Source organism: Macadamia integrifolia, chromosome 14 (genome assembly GCF_013358625.1).
Source record: "Macadamia integrifolia cultivar HAES 741 chromosome 14, SCU_Mint_v3, whole genome shotgun sequence".
Lineage (NCBI taxonomy): Eukaryota > Viridiplantae > Streptophyta > Magnoliopsida > Proteales > Proteaceae > Macadamia > Macadamia integrifolia.
The window spans coordinates 30,524,039-30,540,307 of NC_056570.1; the positions used below are offsets into that span (position 1 = coordinate 30,524,039).

General features: G+C 42.0%; 1 protein-coding gene across 4 annotated transcripts in view; it reads left to right on the forward strand.

Moving 5' to 3' along the window:
* LOC122061948 (DNA-directed RNA polymerase III subunit 2) overlaps nt 1–16,269 on the forward strand; it is a 103,685-nt gene that overhangs the window by 63,634 nt on the left and 23,782 nt on the right. The window lies entirely within an intron of this gene.

Below are 16,269 nucleotides of genomic sequence, written 5' to 3' on the forward strand. Positions count from 1 at the left end.
AGGAGGGGGGGGAGGGGCAATGCCTAAACAAAGCCAAACTGAAAAAATACAAAAGAGCCCAAAGCCGTGATGGCCAATACAAAAAGAAAATAGTCCAGCAAGACCTTCAAAGCCCAACAGCTACCAGATGCTAAGAAAGGAACCAAAGGGAGCGGGCAGAAGGAGAGGGGGGGGGGACTAAGGAAGAGGCATGGTGTCTATTTGAAGGTTCCAGATCAGTCTGTTCCTAGGGGAGTTGCGGACAGGCTTGGGATGGAGGGATTGGATTTTGGAGGTAACATCAAAATGTTACCCATCTTGAGAGTAGATAGAGGATGAAATTGTGATTTATTATTGTTGAAGCTTGCGTGGATGTGGTTACATGCTTTCCACCTTGTGGTACAAGATCTCAGCGGTAAATTTTCTTGGTTTCGGGAGTTCTCGAGACAAAATGAAATATGTAATGCAAATTATACAATATCTCAACCATGATTTCGGTATCTCGGAGAAATCTTGGTTATCTTGACTAGTTTCAACCCAGTCTCGATTATCTCAACTAGTTATGCATGCTTGTGAAGAAAACCACTCCCCCATCTCCTATTTCTTCATTTTTTTAGCCAAATCTCACCCAAATAAAGCTTGGAACAAGAGGATAAGTTGTTCAAAAAAAAAAAAAAAAAAAAAAAAAAAAATTCTTACATAGCTTTTGTGATTCAATCATAGGAAAACTATTTTTTTGGGCGAATAAAAATTTCATTGACTAAGAAGAGAAGAAAAACATACAACCTCTAAAGGGGGGGGGTGAGGAGAAGAGGAAAAACAACAAAATCCACCCTCAAAGAGAGGTGGTTCTGATGACACTGATGACAGAGCTAGGAAGCTTCCTGGAAGATACAATGTGACAATTTCTAGGGGAGGGAATCCAAGGGGTGAAGACATTAGGAATTGTGGACTTCACATCAAAGAAGATGGAGTTTCAAATCTTCCTTAGCGGCCTAGAGTTGGAGGTCGATTTCCTATGATTTCTTTCCATACAAATTTGGTTTAGAGTTGCACAGAAAGCTAGCTTGCCCATCGAATCACATATGGTCTTCCCCTGGAACGTCATATCCACCTAGATCCACTCTCTTTGAAAGGGGAGGATGTGCCTGCTAGAAGGCCGGCATTTGGACAACACCAAATTGCAAATGGAGGCAGAGACAACAATCAAGGAAGAGGTGATCAACGTCTTCGAGATGGGCACTGCAGAGGTGGCACAAGGAGAGGGCTGGAATTCTTCTTTGGACGAGGAAAGCTTACGTGGGCATGTAATTCTTGAAAATCCTCTAAGCTGTGAAACTTTGGTGAGGAATATGATGCTTGAACCAAATGAGCCTATGCCATGGGGACGAGGAGCCTTGGGCTCTGACAAAGTTCCAAGCCGACTTGGCACTGAAAATACCAGAACTAGATGGGTTCCAAACAATGAAATCTTGATTCCTCAGAGAAGTCTTGGGGATGGTCGGCAAGGAGTTCCAGATCGCAGCAAGTTGGGAATCATCGAGAGCCGAAGGGGACCAAGAACCAGAGGATAGAATATCTGTAACAAGAGCATGCTTTGGTAGTCTGGAGCTGTATCTGGCACTCCCATAGGATGCCAATGGTCAACCCACAAAAGAGTAGAGGAACCATCCACAATCTAAGAGGAGATAGTTGCGGAGGCAAGAGACCTGAAAGAGAACATTTGCCCCAAGCCCAAGAAGCATCCGAGGGAATTCGGACTGACCAGAAAGTGTCTGTTCTAAGAATAGAAGAATATGCCCAATGAACCTAGATACTTTTCTTTTTAGAAACCAGATTCCATATAAGTTAGAGGATCCCCGCAGAGTTGACATCCTTTATACGTCTCAAGCCCAATCCTTGTTCAGATTTTGGGCGGCAGACATAAACCTAACTGACCAGTCTAAGGAATTTTAAGCACTATGTTCCTTTCCAGGGGAAGCAAAAATGGCTTTAAGCTTAGAGGTATGGATTTAGGCAAACCATATATACCAGACCAGTAGATGTAAGAGGCTTGAAGAACAAATCTAATAAGCTCCAACCAACCTGCATAGGATAACAATTATCCTTTCCAAAGCTGGAGGCGCTTTTTGGAGTGCAGTGATGGGCAGTGAGCCTTGCAGGGATCAGGGGCAAACCAAGAAACTTGACAGGGAGCTGGCCTAGGGCAAAACTAGTCATCTCTAGGAAAGAAGCCTTAACATTGTCCGAAACTGCAGCCATGAAGATAAGGGATTTGCTAGGGTTGATGCGAAGACCCGACATGGAAGCAAACTGATTCAGGCAATGCATAATAGATTCCAAGGAGGATGCATCATCCTTGGAGAAGATCATCAGATCGTCACCAAAAGCCAGGTGGGTGATCTTGGCCGCCTTACACTTAGGGATAATAGAGAGGAGACGCTGGTTAGTAGCAATTTTCAGAGATCTGGAAAGGACTTCCATAGTTAGGCAAAAAATATAAGGGGACAAGGGACATCCCTAGAGAATTCCCACAAAGGAGGAGAAGTACCCAATTGGGCTACCATTCACTTAGACCGAGAAGCGAGGAGCGGCAATACATTGATGAATACAGTTGGAGAACACATGCGGGAAACCCATCTTGCTCATAAATGAAAGAATGAAGTCCCATCTCAGGGAATCAAAAGCCTTGTGAATGTCAATCTTCAAGAGGACTTCTAGATAGTGGGATTTCCTATCAAATCCTCTAACAATCTCATGACAAAGAAGGATGTCTTCAATACTCCTGCTCAGGATAAAGGCCGATTGGTTGTCACTAACCAAGGATTCAACCACAAGCTTGAGCCTGTTGGCATGGATCTTGGCAATAAACTTATAGATGAGGTTGCACATAGAGATCGGTCTGAAATCATTTATAGTGTCAGCTCCCTCTTTCTTGGGAATGAGGCAGAGGAAGGTGTGGCTGATCCCTTTGATCTAGGCAGGTTTGAAGAAGCTCTTGATAGCCTTGATCAAAGCCTGTTTGATAACATCCCAAGAGGAAATAAAGAAGCCCATGCTGAAACAATTAGGACCCGGAGCTTTACTTGCTTTATGAGAGAGAGTAGCAGCTGAAATTTCCTCATCAGAAGGGATGGCCATAAGCAAATTGTTTAAGTTCTCCAGAATAAATTTATTAATGATGCTATTAGGAATAGGGAAGGCTGGCAAGGGATCTAAGCAGAAGACTTCCTGAAGTAGTCAACAACTACCTCTTTAATTTCATTCACCTTGGAGACTTGGGTGCCATCTGAGGTGGTGAGCTTTTGGATGAAGTTGAAGTTATTTCTAGCTTTTAGAGAGCAATGGAAGTAGACTGAGTTTGAGTTACCCAATTCCAACCAATTAATCCTGGACTTTTGCTTAAAAAAACTTTCCACTTAGGCAAACAGGGAGGAAAGATTTTTTGATTAAGTATTTTAAAGATCAGCCAGAGAAGTGTTAAGGTGATCCATTTGGAGCTGAATCTGAATGGAGGTGAGCTTATTCTTGCAATCTATAACAAGATAAGAGATATTGCCGAAGGAGTTTCTATTCTAGGCTTTGAGGGCCTCTTTCACATTTCAGAGCTTTCTAGCCAAAGCAATGAGGGGGGTAGAGAAGGCATTGACGGGCTTGATCCAGACTTCCTTGATATGGAAGGGTAGTCAGGGTGGGTAGACTATATATAAAAAAATTTAAAAGGCTTGGAGCTAAAGGAGGTGTAGGGATGAATTAGGAGGGAAATGGGACTGTGGTCAGAAATGTCTGGGGGCTCAAAAGAAGCATGGGAGGAAGGGAAGGCAAAGAGCCAAGCTTCATTCACCAGAACTCTATTCAATTTGCAAGCAATGCAGGCATCACCCATCTTTTATTATTCCAAGAGATTTTAATGCCAGACCATCTGAGGTCATCCACAACAATGTCATCAATACACTCATTAAAAGCATCAAGGTTGGTAGTATTTAGGGAGCCCTACCTTGTTTTTCATGGCTGAACCTCACAGTGTTGAAATCCCCACAAATCTTGCTAGGTCTAGATCCACGTTGACCGGCAATAAGACGAAGATCATTTTATAAATTTTCTCTATCAGCCATACAATTGGAGATGTAGATGACAGTGAGCATAAAGGAGTAGTTGCAGGTAGAATTCGAGATATGAAGATGGAGAAATTGATGGGAAGAAGAGGACAGAGTTACTACAATTTTGGAAGGATCCCAGAGGATGCAAATATGACCGTTGGGGTGGTGGGAGTGGTTGGTGAAGAGGGACCGACCCGGAGCAATGGTGGAAATAATTTGGCCGATGGAGGCAGCTTTCACATACGTTTAAACAAGTACCAAAAAGAAGGACGAAGGTTGCGCAAAAGTTGGCGGACGTTGTCATGTTTATGGGAGAATTTGAAATGATCTAGAGGGGGGTGAATAGGTTATACTAGTGGAATTTTGACTCTTTTCGAAGTACTGTCCCAAGTGTGATTGTAAATAAGAAATGCGGAATAAAATAGAACAAGCACAATCACACAACACCGAGAATTATAGTGGTTCGACTCAATCCGAGTCTAGTCCACTCCTTACAAGAATCCTCTTGTAAGGTATTCCACTAGTTCTCCCTTTCAGTATGGTAGGTAGGGAAGAAAACCTTTACAATCTTTTTCACGGATAAGAGTATCCTTACAAATCCCCTTTACAGGCAGAGAGGCCTTTACAATCTCTTTTGGAGGTAGAGAGACACCTTCCTTTTTTAAGGATAAGAGAATCCTTACAACCCTAAGTATAGTTTAGAATTGTAAAAAACAGAAATAAATAAGAAGTAGTGGAATAAGAGGAATACCTCAAGTGTGGTGCAAATGATAAGAATGAGAGATGAATGATGCACCTTTTGTAAAGTCCTCTCTTATGGCTTTGACTTGCACAGGAGAGAGTGGAGGACTTGATTAAGACTTGAGCTTTTTGTTGGGATTAGAATAATCGAACAACTCAAGTAGGATAGAATAATCTTAATGACTCTTGAATGCTTACAATAATGCTCTTAATATTCTTTCTTAATTGATATTTAATTAAGAGCAGCTAGGGTATTTATAGGTGAGCTTAGTGAAGAATTTTAGGCAGAAAATCAGGCTCTAACGGTCATATTCCGGGACCACCAGTAGACCGCCATTGGTAGCCGGTCGACCGGAAAGAGCCGTTATAGCAAAATATAGTCGTTGGGGCACTTCCAGGCAGACACCGGTCGATGGGGACTTTCCATCGGTCGACCGGCTATGGTCTCGGATAGATCCAGTCGATCGGGGCTTCTAGCCGGTCAATTGCCAATATGACAGACTGTTTTGACAGAATGCTGTCATACTGACCACTCGTTAGTGTTTTGACCATAAATTTTCGGTCCGACCTTGAATTGACCTGAAATCAGTTGCGTTGGAATCGTGACTCGATTTCCTACAACTTTCATGAAGGTTTCATTTTCTGATACTAACTCTAAGATTACCCAAAATGCCCTTGATTCAAGTTAATGTGGTTTTCACAGAATTTCACTAGAACACATTTTTCATAATATGTTCCTCACCACTTAGAGACTTTCCATACTTGGTCAAGGTATGCTCTATGGTTATTCTAGTATGATGCAATGCACATGCATGTGGTGAGTGTACATATATATGTGAAAGTTACAAATTACATTAAAAAGGACCAATCTATCCTAGTGGTCTTCTTCTTCACTTGAACCTTCCACTCTTTGGCACTTCATCTTCTTTTCTTCTTGTTTGTAATTCCATGTCTTTGAGCTTCATGTCTTGACATCTTGAAGCTTGAATTCTTATGATATCTTCTTCAAGCATTGATGCCAACTTTTTGATACTCTTCATTTGATGACTTCAATCTTCATTTCTTCCCTTCATTCACCAAATTCGATCTTTGGTATGAAGTCTCTGCAAAACAATGCTTGTAGGCAAATTGTGAAATACCTTCATTTGTTTGTTATCATCAAAACCAACTATAGGAGTGTGGGCATATCCCTAACAGAATTCAAGCCCCAAAGGTTCCAAATAAGGCCTTGGGACATCAGGACGTGTTTGGAAGGGGCAACAACTGCTCCTGGGAAGAGGCACAGGGCAAACCAAAGGGAGGGCGAGATCTATTCCGTAGCTGGTAGGAGTGGGGAGGAGAGGAGATGACAGGATGATATGGAACAGATGGAATGGTGGACTTAGATTTAGGCATGATCCTACGGGAGTGCTTGGTGTTAGCAGTAGACAACTTAGACTTGGGCTTGGCTGAAGCGACGGACAGGGAAGATGACAGGTTTAAGGTGTTTGGGTGCGCTAGACCCAAACCTGCAATAATATGGGCTGCCTTGGAGACAAGGAGAGGGGGATCATTTAAATAGCAGTGGGCCTACAGAGAGATGGGAGGCCCAGGAGGAGGAAATTCCAACTAAGCCGGGTCCAAGATAAAATAGTTTGATGGGCCTGCAACAACTTGGTCTAAAGAGGTGGGTGGTCCAATGACACAATGGTTTAGATGAGCTGGGTTCTCTAAAGGGATGCAAGAGACGTTAGAAGAGGGACCCACCTCAGTCTCGACAACTGAAGGGATAAAGTCAAAGCTCGCTAGCCCAAAAACTGGAGAGGTAAGAGCCAAGAAGAAGGGGCCGACAATTCCGCATCAGGCAGTGAAGTTCCAGACAAGGAAGCTCGAGAAGGGGAAGGGGATCTCTTGCCAGAGGTGGACATACTGCAATCAGAGGCTGAGGATTCATCTCCTGAGGAATCAGTAGCCAAGAACAACCAGAATCACCATATGAAAGCTTGTCAGAGAGAGGAGCAGAGGGTTGCCATTAGGCCTTCGGACAGGAGGGACGTTGTCCTTAACACACTTTATAACAGTTGTCATGATCGAGAACTTGTTTTACTCAGTGGGTAAACACTCAACAGCAGCGGACGAGCCCTTCGTAGAGATATTAGGCCCTTGCTGGTGAAGATTCTGCCTTCTGGTACCTCTACGGCCTCTCACTGAGCAAAAAGGAGTGGAATTCTCAACCTTAGCCATCAGCCATCTGCCTTTGGGGAGTAAAGGGCTGACAGGATCATACACCTCTAAACCCTGAAGATTCGGCTCAGCATTCTTCGGGGAGCATGTAGAGGTATTGCCAAAGACGTTGCAAATAAGGCACTACGGGGGTTCCCATTCATTGCACACGGCTTGTTGGAAGCAGAAATCATCGCCATCCTGGACGAGATGGAGGAGGGGAGAGCTGCTGCAGCCGAAACTTTAACGCAGATTCGCGCATATGCCAGTCTATCTTTGCAATTGGTTTTGGCATCAGAGCAGATAGGAGTGCCGAGGACCGAGCCAATGACGCTCAGACCATCAGAACACCAAAAATGAAGAGGGAGGGTGGGTAAAGAGATCCAAATAGGGATGGTGGAGTAGTCCACATGATTTAGGAGCTGCCGCCTATGCTAAGGTCGGATAAAAATTGGTTTGTGCCCAACAAGACAAGGTTCGCCTTCCAAGTAGCTCACACGGTCATGCTCATTAGAGAACTTGAACAAAAAATACCCATAGTCTAGAAGGAAGGTATCCACAATACCAACCAGACACCATTGCATGAGGAAAGAGGATTTAGCTAGATGAAAGGGAGGGCGTTGGCCAAGAAAGTGTCCAATAAGAGAGCTCTTCCACCGAGAGGCTTCGAATTCGAGTAAGCCTTTCGGGCAAATGGCAGTCATTGAGTCTCCCAAAACCGAAGAAGGGACAAAGTGGAGGGGGAGGCCTTTAGTAGTGGCAGAGTTGGAGGACTTGAAATGGGTGTTCCAGGGAATCCCCAAAGGGAGGGAGGGAGGTGAAGCATGGAGATTGGAAGAAGCAGGGTGGGCCAGAGGAGGGGGGCCGACTGCACCTCGCCGGAGAGGGCAGCCATGGAGGCCGCCAAGCAGGAGGGTCAGAGCCTAGGGAAGGAATCTTGAGGCATCTTCAAACTCCTTATCATCCTATGATCCAATATAACTTCGAGGTATCAGTCGCCATCAACAACAATATAGTGGTTGTTTTCCGGCCACACACTCGTTTCAGCATTAGGAGTCTAGGACTCTAGGATGGGCATAAGGTGAGTCATCCACTTGTATTTTTCTATTATTTACTCTAATAAATGTGACTTGGTAAATCTAATAAATGCGATTCAACAATGTATACTGCCTAATTTATTAAATGGTTTAAAATTTTTTGTTGTTTAATTTCTAATGCTTATTTAACTTGTTTTACTTGAATTATATGTATTTTAGCAGTACTAAAAAGTGTGTGGAATAGCCTATGGTAGAGATTATATACAGTGTAGATCAATCTAGGGTCCTAAGTCAAAGTACCATATTGGGTTTGACTTTTTAAAAATTTAATGTTTCCACTAAGTCTTACACTTTAGAAAGCCTAAAATAGGTTGGATGACAAGTTTTAGGACCTAGCTTGGCATATGGCCACAGAAACCCAGCCCTGAAACTTGCTGGAAAAATGCAAGGTTTTGCCAAGATCTCAAGATATCTTAGGTTTAGGCTTGACCGATATTATGCCCAAAACCGAGACCTCAAACCATACTCTCTCTCTCTCTCTCATACCTTCTTTTCAATCTCCCCAATCGATTTCTTATTGTTTCTCTTCTATTCCTTTATTCTTATTCTCTAGTACAAGTCTAAGGAGTAAGGAGTAAGTGAATTTTGGTTTGGGAAGGTCTACTAACACAGACTCACAACATACATGCAGAAAATCAGATTTAACAACAGCCATAAATGATGAAAAATTCCAAAATACAAGTGCGGAAAATTCATTCTAGGATTCGTGGAAATTTAATAGAGGATACATGATAGGCAAAACCTTCCTCTGCTGTCCCGTGAGTTGGAATGTTGTGATCAAGTACTAAGTCATTACCAAACTCCAAGAATGTATTCTTTGTGCCTCCTTGCTGTTGATGAATCTCCTTTGTGTTTAAGGCTATAATTTAAGGTAAAAGTGCGCAATTGGGACTGGTAGATAAGAAATAAGGGAGACGAAGAGGGTGGTAGCCTATGAGAAAAGAGTTAGGGAAGAGAAATGGGTTTTGGCTTCACGCCAACTTGGATTCACTCCAAGGTCTGCATGAAATCACTCGTCCTACAAAAAATGGGAGAAATCTCACAAGTTCAACATCTTCTCTTCCATTCCCATAGACAAACCTTTTAAAACCCAAAATGGAAAAAGAGAGAGAGCAATGCCATGCTTCTTGCACCTATGACAATATTGAATATTTTATTAGGACACTTGTTTGTGAGCAGTATCCTAAGGACACCTAAGCTTTTTCAGAGTGTACTGCATCCACCACTCAGCCCCGTTCTTTTTCCCCTATCCCCATAAGCTTTTCGTTTGCTGTGTCCTTTGCTTATCTCTTTTGTGTCGGCTTAGTCCTTCTTTTTCCCCCCCTCTACCTGGTCTCTTCTCTCCTTTTTCTTTCCATCCATTGTCCCTATGTGAATCTCAAGGATCTGTGAGCTTCTCAGTTTTACTTGCCTATTCGGGGTTTCTTTTCTTTACGCTTTTTTGTTTTCTCTCGACTCACCTTATTGCTGCTCCCTGTGCATACTACCCTTCTTTGTCCTGCGGTTTTTCTCTTGGACTTCTGTTCTTCTTCCAAAACTTCTTCTCCTTCCCCTCTTTTGTTTGAGACCATTCTGGACTCTCCCCTCCATCTTTGTCCTGTTGTGTACAGTGTTCACTTCTGCGGTCCATCCTCTTGTGTCGTTTTTCTTGTGAGTATTTCTGATGGAAAGTCATAACATTAACCCACAATTGGAAGTATCCTTGCCGGCGATACACACTTCCTCTTCCATCCTTGTGGCGGTACCCCCCTCTTAGTTCGTGGTCACACCTTGTACCTGTGCATCTTGGGCTCGGACTGATGCAGATTAATAACCAAAATAGGCTTGTTTTATTAGGAATAAGCCTAGGGTTGGGTTGTATTTGTGTTGGGCCTTCAGTCCATGTGGTTTGGAGTGTATTGGACCACTTTTATTAGTTCAAAAGAGGGGCTCTAAGATTGAGTACGGGATTATTAGTTAGTTTTCTTTTTTCATTAGTTTCTTTTTTAGTTGGGGATTGATGCGGTTATTTAGTTTATAAATCCAGTTTATTTAGTTTCTAATTTCAGTACTTTTAATTCCCAGTTTCTATTTCCTGTTTTAGTAACTAGAGGACCTTCTATTTTGTAAGTTTCTATTTCAGTTTTTGGAAACTAAAGTTAGTTTCTACTTTATGTGACCCCCATCATTATTATGAATAAAGAAGAAGGCTTCCATTAAGCCTTGAATGATTTATGAATGAAAAAGTCATGTTGCTGTTGCTCTTCTGAGTTTGCTTTGTGTGTAATCAAAGTGGTGGTCTTGTGTTTGATCAAGGCTGACAGAATTGGTGTTTGATCCAATTGACTCTTTGCGGTGTGAAGCCCTAGAGGTTCCTTTCAAGTGTTCATTTTCTTCAAGTTTTATTTACAAGATTCTGTTGCTGTTCTACAAATCAGGTATTTACACTTCAGATTCTTCCCAGAAAATATTCTAAACTGAGTAATCGGAAACCAGAACCGATGGGGGATTCTTTTCTTTTCTGTTCCTGTGAATACTCTTCTGTTTATACACTGTTAAGAGCCTATTTCTGTACCTGAATTAACTATATTTGCTGGTTTATAACCTGAGTTTAGGGAGTACTGCGTGGGATTGAATTCTGATTTTCTGAGAATTAATTCTTCCTTTATTCTGGTCTGTTGATTGCTACCTATCTGTGGGTAATTGCTGGTTGTTCTTTGACTAAAAGTTCCTGCAGTTTGGGCCTAGTTTGAGTTTTCAAATCTAGTTCTACATTACGGACATTTTGGCGTCTCTCCGGCGACTACGCTAAACCTGATTCCCTTTCAAAACCTTGCCTTGCATCCCTATTTCTTTTTTCGGAGTGGCGTTTGGTTACTCCAATCCCCTCCGGGAGAATCTCTGCAGATTTCTTGCACCTCTCTGGTCCCCCCTTAGAGCGACCTTCATCTGTTGCTTTGACTGTGGTTTCTTTTATGCGGAATTTGCATCTGAATCGGAATGGAATAGGGTGATGGCATTTGCACCTTGGTGGCTTGACCGATCTATGCTTCAGCTGGGACTTTTTGAAATCGATACTGATAGCTCCAACCATGAGTTAGAATTTCTTCCTCTTTGGCTCCACGTTCGTGACATCCCTTTGGACTGCCATACTCCGGCATGTATTCGAAGTGCTGTGTCCTGTGTTGGACACATCATTGATTTAAATTTAAATTTTGAGGAACTGGGACTCCCTCCTGGTACGGCTTGAGTCAAGATCTCGTTCAAGGAAAAGCCTTCACTTATTCTAAGTTCCAGATTTTGCCGAAGCAATGGAGAACCTGTTTGAGTTAACTTCTGGTACAAACTTTTTCCTGCCTGCATTAATTGCGGAAAGATAACCCATGTGATCAGCTCGTGTCCAACTCTAAAAAAAAATGGACGCTCCACTTTTTACAAGTATGACCATTATGCGAATGCTCTTACTGATCCGCTGTTCATTAATCTTTGACTCGTGAATCCTGCTGTGCATCTTCAAACCACTAAGGTAACCACTGCTATATCTCCCACTGAAGATTCAGTCTCTCCTGATGGCTCCCAGTTATCACCCTCTTCTCTCCCTTCTTCTCCTATTCCCGATAATGCTCTACCAGTTGAAGAATCTGGTTTGATGGGAGTTAGTACGGTTGAACAATCTGAGTTCTCTGTTTCTGAGGGGCATGCTCTCCCCACCTCTCCCCCTATTGGTGACTCATTTTGGGCTTTACTGGCGCGGATGTGGCACCAAATTCTGCTGACACTCCAATCCCTTTCCCGGACATTCTTGATATTGACCTTGACCTTGGGATCTCAATCCAGTTTCCCACCCCTTTAGTCCCAGTATCCATTATCTCTACTTGTGGCCCTGCCTCATCCCATGACTGCAGTCCCTTCTCTCTGTGGAATTCTTATCTAACCTGAACTCCCTTCCACCTCAATCTCTACCTACCCCTGTTATTACTGATGCTACTGTTTGTTCCATTGACCCACCTAACAAAAATGAGCCTCAGCCCCCCTCCTCCACCCAGGGTGGTAATCCATATGTCCGTTTCCGAGATGCACAAAACATTACAATCAACCAGTATTTTGTGAACCCTCAGTCCAGTCCAACTTCCCATTCAACACCAAACACTTCTTTGGTCCCTAACTGGTCATGGTAGAGGAAACTAGACGAGTGTGAGGCGATTGGCGCGGACCATATTGTTTCTATAGTTCTTCGCACCATTTACCCTGCCCCAAATAGGAAGGCTTTGCTGAACCAAGTCATCATGAAACTCATGGAGAGAGGATCTCAGGGATGCTCCTATTCGGATGACTGATCTGGGAGCTTCTCAACCTCAAATCTTTCATGTTGAATTCGAGAATGGGACAAGGAAAGAAAAGGAAACTCTAGACCAGGTACCTTGCCATTGTAGTGTTAATTCCCAGTTTCTTATTGTGTTTTTTTACTATTCTCCTTAGTCTTTGCTTGTGCTGGTTTGATCCTGATTGTTGCTATTGGAGTAGGCAATTCATAACTAGGTATTGTTTGGTTCTTATTGTTTATTTCATTTTTATTTTCCTTCTCTGTTCTTATCTGTCTTGCCTGCCTTGCTTGTTTTTTCTGTTTCCCTCTCACCTATCTTTCAGTAGTTTTTTGTTTGTGTCTCCTCTCGTTATTGTTATTGTTCTTTGGTTTGGGTTGGTGGATGTGCTCTCTAGGGTGTTACTTCTGAATGTGGTAAATTTGTTTCTTGGTTCTGTTATACTGAAAGTTCTACATTGGATTTTGCATCACTGTAAAAAAGTCAATCCTGATATTATTTTCCTTTGTGAAACGAAGATTAGAGATCATTCCTCCTTTAAGCTCCCTTTTTTTTTCTGAAAGTTCAATACGTCCCTTTTCTTAAATAGCGAGGGTTCTCGTGGCGATAACGGAGGTCTTTGGTTAATGTTCTCCAATTCGGTCAATCTGGTTAACACCTTTTTTGCCTCTTTCTTTATTGCTGTAGAATGTGCTTCCAATTCCCTTTCTATAAATAAATGGTTGTTTATTTGTTTGTATGCCTCACGGCCCTCAACTCAACATTCTTCACGTATTGCTGGGTGGAACGAACTTCAATACTTTCCTCTTGATTGGGGATTTTAACAAAATCCTTGCAGTTTCTGACAAATTTTTTTTTTTTTTTGGGGGGGGGGGGAGGGTATGCTACTTTTAAAAATTCCTTATCCTCTACTGTTTTGGACTTTCTGCTGTCTGCTTTGAATCTTGAAGAAATCAAACTCTTTGGGAATCCTTTCACTTGGACTAACAAGCAGAAACCCCCTAAATTGATTAAAGAAGCTATTGATAAAGCTTTTGCCTCCTTATCATGGCTGTCCCTTTTCCTTCTGTGTCCATATCCAAACTATTCTCAGCTGATTCGGATCACAATGCTATTTTTCTTAATACTGACTCTCTTCCACAGTTTAAATTCTGGAAACTATTCCATTTTCAGGATGCTTGGCTGTCCCATCCGGACTTCCTCCCCTTCTATTCCCTCTCTTGGAAAAGCCTTGGTCGGGATAATTTGGAAGAAAAATTCTCTTCGATGAGTAGAATCCTTATCCACTGGAATCATCAGGTTTTTGGGCACATTGAATTGCTGAAGGAACATCTTTTCTCATCTCATCTCTCTTTCAGTGACTCTGTTGACTATTCCCATTCCAGTTTGACTTCCACGGAGTCCAATTTACAATGGATCCTTGATGCGGGGGAGAAATTTTGGTTTCTAAAGTCTAGATATCTTTACATTGATAATGGGGACTGTAATGCCCGTTTCATCATACCATTTCCAAGGTTAATCTCAGGAGAAGGAATATTACTTCCATCTTGTTTGTTTCTAACGAGATAATCTCGGATCCAAGAGAAATGACATCGTTGTTTGCCTCTTATCTATCCACCCTTTTTACTACATTTAACCCTTTGGATCCTTCTTTTATTGAGTGCTTATTTCGCCCCATTGTCTCCCTTGAGGATGTTTTCTCTTACCCATGTCCCTTTTATTGATGAAATTCGCAATATTGTTTTTTTCCTTTGGGCATACAAGGCTCCAGGTGCGGACGGTTTTCAAGCTGTGTTCTTTCAGAAATCCTGGAGTTTGAGTAGCAATGATATCTGTGATTTTTTTTCAAAATTTTTTTCTCAATCTCACTCTTCCTCATGGGTCAATCACACACTCATTTGGTTAATTCCAAAAAAAAGATAATGCGTCTTGTGTGGAGGATTTCTGGCCAATTAGTCTATGCAATGTAGCCTACAAAATTCTTGCTAAAATCCTGGCTACTCGTCTTGAGCAGATTCTCCCTAGAATTATCTCTCATTTTCAATCTGCTTTTGTCCCTGGTAGACAAATTTCGGACAATTTCATTATTGCACAAGAAATCTTTCACTTCTTGAAACACACCAAAGGTAAGACTGGTTTTATGGCAATTAAATTAGATATGTCTAAAGCTTATGATTGAATTGGGTGGGGTTCTTTAAGGGGTCTCTTTGTTTTCTTAGGTATTGGAGACAAATGGGGAGATTTGTTTAGCACATTGATTTCTTCCTCCTCTTTCTCCATTAAATTGAAGGGATCTGCTTTTAATTTTTTCGAGCCTTCTCGACGCATCATACAGTGTTGTCCTTTAAGCCCCTTCCTTTTTATTTTTGCCACGGAAGCTTGTCTAGACTTTTATTTGCTTATCGGGAACTTAACATGTTCAAAGGTATCAAGATTGCTAGAGGAGCTCCGGAAGTTTCTCATTTGTTTTTTGTCGATGATACATTTTGTTTTGCCGTTCATTGGATGAAGATATTTCTACTATTAAATACATCCTGGACCTTTTCTCTGACCTTTCGGGGTTTTGATTAATTTGGATAAAGGTGGGGTAACCTTTAGCTCTATTGTAGACCTCGGTCTTCGTCATTCATTATGTCGGAAGTTGGGTATTGGTGAATTGAAAGCCAATGCGGTCTATGTGGGAACTAATTTATTTCACTCAAGAGCGAGGTCTTGTTCGTTTGCTCCAATACTCAAAAGAGTTCAGAACAAACTTGGCCTTTGGAAAACTAATCTCCTCTCTTTTGCGGGTCGGGTTGTCCTTATCCAATCTGCTCTCTCTACTATTCCTTCATATTTAATGTCTAGTTTCGCTTTTCCCCGAAATGTTTGCAGAAAATTGGATTCAATTTATCTTCACTTCTGGAATGGTGAGAATAACTCCTCAAAGAAGCCTCATCCTATCGGCTGGCACAAAATTTGCAAACCCAAAGTCAATGGTGGGTTGGGTATCAGAATCTTGGAAATTCAAAACCAGGCATTGCTTTTGAAGCTAGGGTGGCCGCTACTCACTGAACGGGATGCCCTATGGGTAAGAATTATCCCTGCTAAGTATTTCCTAAATAGGTCCATCTTACACATGAGCACTCCCAAGAAAAGAGGATCTCTCACTTGGAAGAGCATTGTAAGTATTCTTCCCTCTCTCCAAAAGATGGTTGTTTGTAAAATTGGTAATGGTAGGCACACCTTCTTCTGGTATGACCCTTGGATCACCACCATGACTGACTTGTCTCTTACCCCATTCTATGATCACCAAAATGATCCACCACCTTCTCTCCAGGTAAGTAATTTTCATTGTATAATAGTACCTGGAATGTAAATCTATTATCTACATTGCTCCCTCCCCATGTTATCAGCCACATTCTGCAAGTTCCCTTTCTCACATAATCTTGATAAATGGTCTTGTAAACTCTCTAAAACAGGGAGCTTCAATACCAAGTTGGCTGCTAAATTCTTATCTACCAATGTGACTATAACTATTATGGATCATTAAACAGGTGTGCATGCTCCTCTCTTTGCGCACATTGGTGGTGGTTTCTATTGAAATTCAAACTTCACCCCAAATTTAAAGTCTTTTTCTGGAGAGTGGCTCTTGGAGGAGTCCTTACTAAAGACACTCTTGGAAAATGGATGGACATGGATCCAACCTGTGGATTATGTCAGGAAAAAGAAGAATCTGTTTTTCATATTTTTCTTACGTGTGAGTTTACAAAACGGGTTTGGGCTGCCAGCCCATTAGATCTACATCCTGAAGCTATCAATTTAGCTTCCTTTCCCGTGGCCTTGATGTACTTGTTTCATAATATCCCA